This window comes from Diceros bicornis, chromosome 34 (genome assembly GCF_020826845.1).
Source record: "Diceros bicornis minor isolate mBicDic1 chromosome 34, mDicBic1.mat.cur, whole genome shotgun sequence".
Classification (NCBI taxonomy): domain Eukaryota; kingdom Metazoa; phylum Chordata; class Mammalia; order Perissodactyla; family Rhinocerotidae; genus Diceros; species Diceros bicornis.
The window spans coordinates 38,355,682-38,362,587 of NC_080773.1; positions in this window are offsets into that span (position 1 = coordinate 38,355,682).

Genomic DNA, 6,906 nt, shown 5'->3' on the forward strand with positions numbered 1-6,906 from the left:
AGGTGGGAGAGATGGTCGGTTACAGCGTCACTTGTGCTGACACGTGTTGACTGATGTATTCACATACGTCTATGCAGGGCCTCTGCCTGCTTGGCCTCTGCATCAAGAGGTAGAAACCACAGCACCAAAGCAGCTGTACTGAGCTATAATTCACATACCGAAAGAGTGTCCAACTCATGGGTTTTAGTATATTCATACTGTGTACAACCATCACCACTGTCTAATGCCTCCAGAGAAACTCCATGCCCGTTAGTGGTCACCACCATTCTTCCCTCTCCTAATGCTGTGGCAGCCAGTATATCTGCTTTTATCTCTGTGGATTTGCTTATTCTGGACATTTCATTAAATGGAATCATACAGGATGTGGCTTTTTATGACTGGCTTCTTTCACTGAGTATAACGTTTTCAGTCTTCATGTTGTAGCATGTCAGTACCTCACTTGTTTTTATGGCTAAATAACATTGCGATGTACAGATATATCCCATTTTGTTTATTCATTTATGCATTATTGGCTATTTGGGTCATTTGCACCTTTTATCTGCTGTGAACGTATGTGTACTTGTTTTTGCGTGGATGAATGTTTTCATTTCTCCTGGTTATATACCTAAGAGTGGAAGTGCTGGGTCCTTTTGAGGAACTTCTAACACGTGACTTGTTTTAGTAAAGGGAATTTAATGTAAAGAATTTAACCTAGGTATTGAAGGAGTAAAGAAGAACCCTCAGGTGTCATGGCAGGAGGCACTGCAGGGGACACTGCAGTCCTGGAGCTGTGGGGACAAAGGGAAGAGATTGGAATTGTGATGGGTAGAAACTCAAAGGAGGGGCTGGAACCCAGACCCCTGAGGAGGGGCCACTGCTGGATGGTGCTGGGGTCTCGAGAGGGACATGGTGAAGCCGGTTCTGCACTTGCTGGAAAAGCTGCAAACTGAATTCAGCTACTGCTGAGGAAAACCTTGATCACGCAGGACTGGTTTCCACCTAGGTCTGAACCTGAGGTGCGGGTGGGACATCTTGGATGCACGTGTCTGTGGTCCTTGTGGGGTGTTGGCTTGTAGTGCTAGGCTCTTTCTAAGCCTGTTGCCAGTGGTTTGAGGTGGGCTGTCTCTTGAGCAACAGCCAGCATTTGCCTCCTCCTTAGAGTTATTCCCCCTCCCAGTTCCCAGCTCCCCACTGAATTGGTGCTTAAGTGACGCACACTATAAAAGATTTTGCATTGTAACAAGGTGTATGTTGGAACAGCAGCCTACTGGTCACTAAATGGGCTCAGGCCTGGCACTCCTGTGGGTCCTGTGGGGCGTGCATGGGGTGTCCACTCAGCCTTGAAAATACGTGGTTTCCAGTTCACCAGAATTCACATTTATTTATCTTTTAATTTTTATTTTTTTGTGAGGAAGATCAGCCCTGAGCTAACATCCATGCCAATCCTCCTCTTTTTTGCTGAGGAGGACCAGCTCTGAGCTAACATCTATTGCCAATCCTCTTCCTTTTTTTCCCTTTTTCTCCCCAAAGCCCCAGTAGATAGTTGTATGTCATAGCTACACATCCTTCTGCTGTATGTGGGACGCCGCCTCAGCATGGCTGGACAAGCGGTGTGTTGGTGTACGCCCGGGATCTGAACCCCGGGCCACCAGTAGCAGAGCGCACGCACTTAACTGCTAAGCCACGGGGCCAGCCCCCAGAATTCACATTTACATGAAGACTCCTGCCTTTGCTCTACGCCCTTACCTAATCTGGGCCAGATATCCCCAGCTCTTCCTTGGCTGTCACTGTTGCGGTGTGGTTGGGGGTCCCCAAGACCACCCTTAGGCTCAATGATTTGCTAGAAGGAGTCACAGAATTCAACAAGAAGGTTATACTCATGATTATGGTTTATTACAGGGAAAGCGTGTAGGTTAAGTTCAGCAGTGGGAAAGGTGCATAGTCTGGAGGCTTGGTCCAGGAGCCTGCCCTGCAGCCTCCCCCAGCTCATGGTTGAGGGCCGGGCCTCCCCAGGCATGTGCCTGTGTTCTGGGACCCCAGGGCCCAAACCCAAAGGCATAGGAGCGAGGCTGGGGCCCCGATGGGTTGGTTGCCTGGTCTCCGCTGGCTGTGCACAGACGGCGTTGCTGCCGGGAAAGCCATAATCCAGGTTTTTATTGTTGGCACCCAGTTCACAGTTTAAAATGACATCGATAGGCCCAGAGGACACACATCTGTGGGCAGAACTGGCTATACCGGCCTGCAGCGGGGCCGGGGTGCCCCTCCTGGGTCTGGGGCCCCTTGGCTGTGCCTCCTGGGCTGGCTTTGATCTTGGCTTTGCTTCTCTCAGGCTCCATGCAGCCCTGGCCCTGGCAGGCTCCTCCCCATCTCACTGTCACCCCCGGGCTCTGCCTGACTTTCCAAAAGTGAGTTTTCTTTTATTAAATTAGTTGTAGTTTCTGTCGCACAGAGATAGAAAGAAATACACCATCTGGGCCGGCCCCGTGGCTTGGTGGTTAAGTGCGCGCGCTCTGATGCTGGTGGCCCGGGTTCGGATCCCGGGTGCGCACCGAGGCACCGCTTCTCCGTCCATCCTGAGGCCGAGTCCCACATACAGCAACTAGAAGGATGTGCAGCTATGACATACAACTATCTACTGGGGCTTTGGGGGGGAAAATAAATAAAATAAAATCTTTAAAAAAAAAAAAAGAAATACACCATCTTATCTGTCCTTTCTTTTTTAAAAAACTTAATGTACATGCATTATAAAGTAACTCAAAGCTTAACAAAAGTATGTAAAGTTCAAGCCTCACAGCCGCCCTACCTGTCTGGAGATGCCGCTGGTAGCTGTCGTGTGTCCTTCCTCCTTTCCCTTATGTACACACGTGTGTGTGTTGAACACAGGTACCTAGACGTTTCCAAAGCAAGTCCGTGGATGCTCTGCACCCCGCCATTCTCACCTTGTTTGTGCTGGGCCCTTCCAGTGGCACAGGCGGCTCCACCCATTCTTTTTGGTAGCTCCGTGGGAGCCATCTACCCGGCCTAGCTGGGATGTGGGGGCCACTGTCCGTTTCTCAGAACACACGGCCCTGTCCTGGCTGCCTCCCCTCTTCACCTCCTCTGCCCTCTGGGCCTGCCTGTCCTCCGGATTACCCCCAGCCCTCAGCACCTGGGTGTCCCTGGAGGCCCCGCTTTGGTGCTGAGCACTGTGGAGGGCTGTTTCACCTTCAGTCCTCACGGTGGCCCTGTATGGTTGTCCTTTTTGGCTAGGGAAGGGAGCCGAGGTGGGTCACCGCAAACAGCTCGCCCCCTGTTCCCCAGTCGAGCTTTGCTTGGTGCACGGGGTCTCTTCATCCTTGGGCAGCGTGCAGCCTCCCCAGGGAGGGGCTTTGCCCCGTGAGATAGGGACCAAAGCTTGTCTCTGTGTCACAGGGCACTTGTGTGTTTGTGGTCCTGGTGGGTAACCCAGGGGCTTCCCCAGGAAGAGAGAGGGACTTGCTCACAGACGGTGACTGAGTACATGTGGGAAGGAGGGCAGATCAACCAAGGAGCATGCCTGGGGTCTCCTGCCAGGTGAGTGGGGAGGCTGGGCCACATCTGGGCCACATCTCAGCCTTCCCCGCCCTTGACTGCTGATCCTGGGGCTTCCTGAGACACTGCAAGACCTGGGAGCTCCTACGGGGCCCTGCCCAGATCTGCCCAAGCCAGGCTCAGCAGGTGTCCTCCGTGAGTCACCTGCGTGCTGGCAGCTCTTGGAGAACAGCAAGGGCTGCTTCTCTGTACAAGCCTGATCATGTCTGAGCTTTGCTCAGAGCAAAGCTGAGCTCTGAGAGATGCTGTTCCTGGAAGAAGCAAGGTGCTGGGTCTGCCCCATTGTGGAACGACACAGGAAGTGGGCCTCCCTGGCTGCCTCTTAACCCTGAGGGAGGAGGGAGACCCGCCCCTTGCCTGGTTCTGTAGTAGCCTATCTGGGTTATTTTACTGTGCACATTTACTCCAGCAAAAACAAAACAAAAACTGTGAGTCCTTACATCCTTAATTACATTGCTCAAGGTCTCTGTAAGCTCAGGGCCACGAAAATGTGTTTCCTGTAACTGGACAGCCTCCTGGAAGCTCAGAGCTCCATTTTATGTGCAGTTGCTGTAGGTTCCTGCCCAGCCATGATGTGCTGAGATCTACGCCACTGGCCCTTGCCCCCACCTGTTCAATTCTGATTTCTGCATTTGGTCTGACATCAGCTTGTTGTGTGTGTGCCACCCTGGATCCCTCAGGAGGCTGACGAGTAGGTGACTTGGGACAACATGGCCAGTGGGGGCATTCTTATACAGTGGTGTAGTGGGTTTTCAGAGGCTTGCTGCATTCCTGAGGGCCAGAAGCCATCCAGTGGGAAGTGACCTCTGGCTAAACGTGGCCCTGAATCTCCTACCTAGAGAGAGACTTGTCAGTGTTGTTTGACAGGTTTGACTCAAGCCTGTGGGCACTTCCCATTTTACGGTGGATCAGGGCCGGGGTGGCAGCAGAACTGCAATCAGTGGGCACAGGGAGGGAACACAAATATTCTTTTGCACTGTCTGAAGGGAGCCTCCCTCTCACCGTCTCTGGCCTGAAGATCCCCCCAAAGAGGCGGCCGAGGGCAAGCCAGTGGCGAAGCGCCAAGCCGGATGCAAGGCCATCAGCCTGCAGGTGAAGCTGGAGAGAAGCTCAGCAGAATCGGGAAGGCGCTGGGGCTGTCCACCTCCACCGCGGCCACCATTCGTGACAATAAGGAGAATATCCGAGCGAGTTCCCAGGCGGCCCTACCACAGGCAGTCACCAAGTTGATGCGCAGCGCAGCCTGGTGATGGGGAACATGGAGCGGCTGTTGAGCGCATGGATCGAGGACCAGAACCAGCGCCAGTGCCCGGCAACGCCGTGCTCATCCAGGAGAAGGCCCTCAAGAGGGAGCAGGGCGGGACGCCGAATCCGAGCCCTTCGGGGCCGCCACGGGTGGTCCGCCCGCTTCCAGGCGCCTCAGCCTGCGCAGCCCAGGGGCGAGCGGCGAGGCCGGGGGGCTCACAGGCTGATCCAGGACGCTGCTACACGCCCGGCGGGTGTTCAACGTGGACGAGACCAGGCTCTTCTGGAAGCGACTGCCCCACGGGACGGCCCTGTCTGTGAAGCCCCCGGCTTCAAAGCCGCCCGAGGTCTTCTGACGCTGCTGCTCGGCGAGGGCGCGGCCAGCGACTTCAAGCTGAAGCCGCTGCTGGTGTCCCTGGCGGAGACCCCGCGCGTCCTCAGGGGCTGCTCCAGGCCCAGCCTGCCTGTGGTGTGGCGTTCGCTCGCACAGGAAAGCCTGGGTGACCACGAGCCTCTTCCAGGAGTGGTTCGTGCTCTTCTGCTCCTCTGTGGAGAAGTACTGCGCCCAGCACGGGTTCCCGCACAAGGCGCTGCTCATCCTGGACAGCGCCCGGACCACCCTGGGAACCTGGACGCCCTCTCGGCCCATGTGCGCCTGGAGTACCTGCCCAGGAACCGGGACGTCATCTCCACCTTCAAGGCCTGCTACCTGCGGAGGGTCTTCCGCCTGCTGGCCCCGAGGGCGGGAGGTGCCCAGGGGCAGTCGGCGGTCCTGGACTTCTGCCCGGACTACAGCATCCTTGATGCCATCTACAGCGTCTCCAAGTCCTGGGTGGAGGTCCCACCAGCGATGCTGAACGGAGGGTTGGGGGAGCCCTGGCCTGAATGCATCCAGCACGATGCAGGCGGCCCATGCCAGGAAACCCTCCTGCAGATCTGGCGGGACATCGTGGTGCTGGCACATGGTGCAGGTTTCAGCAGCTGGCGGAGGCAGATGTGGTGGAGCTGCTGCAGAGCTGCGGGCCAACCTGTCCCACGAGGAGCTGATGGGGCTGGAGCAGGGGCAGTCAGCAGGGGAGGAGAGCCTACCAGCCCCTGCCAGCTCACTGCCAGGCACCTGGCCAAGGCCCAGCACACCCCAATGCTGGCCTGCAGGCTGTCAATGACAACGACCCCAACCTGGAGTGCAGCCTCCAAGGCTGCTGGGGTGTCAACAGCATGATCAGCTGCTATCAGGAGCTCTTCATGGAGAAAAGAGGCCCCAAGTAGTGGGGAAGGGGGGCCTTGAGAAATCTGAGGCTGCAGCACTGTGGGGAGAGGGTCCTCCTGTCTCCATCCTCCACGTGGAACTGAAACTGGTCTGAATGTTTCTATTTCATTGTATTAGTTCCACAAATGTTTTTTTTTTTTTTTTTGTGAGGAGATCAGCCCTGTGCTAACATCTGCCAATCCTCCTCTTTTTTTTGCTGAGGAAGACTGGCCCTGGGCTGACATCCGTGCCCATCTTCCTCCACTTTATATGGGATGCCGCCACAGCGTTGCTTGCCAAGCAGTGTGTCAGTGCGCGCCCGGGATCTGAACCAGCAAACCCCGGGCTGCCACAGTGGAGCGCACGCACTTAACCGCTTGCGCCACTGGGCTGGCCCCCCAAATTTTTTTATCAGTAAATAATTTATTATCTCAAGTGAACTCAAATACATGGTTTTAAAAGCCTTGAGGAGTTCTCCAGTGTGACTTTATTGCATCTTGGGCCCTTTGGAGCAAAGTGTACCCAGTTCTCTAGTGGAAGCCCGTGAGAAAGCCAGGCTCACTGTGCACGCTGGGCATGGTCTTCCTGACACCTGTGCTCACTGCCCTGGGCTCTTCCTCCATTCAGAGGTGGGGCTCTCGGAGCTGGGCGGATGTCTAGTCGGGAGAGGGCCTCTGCTTGTTTCCTGGTCCTCTCACCCTTCAGCTGGGCTTCAGGCCCTGCAGACAGTGAGGGCTGACCCCAGAGGAGGCTCAGAGAGACTCAGGGATCCAGAGAGTGGGCCTGGGTGGCAGGAGTGCCTACCACACACCTTTCAGCTGTGTTCCTCTGGGGCCCTGGATGCTTCTTGTCACCCTGTCCTG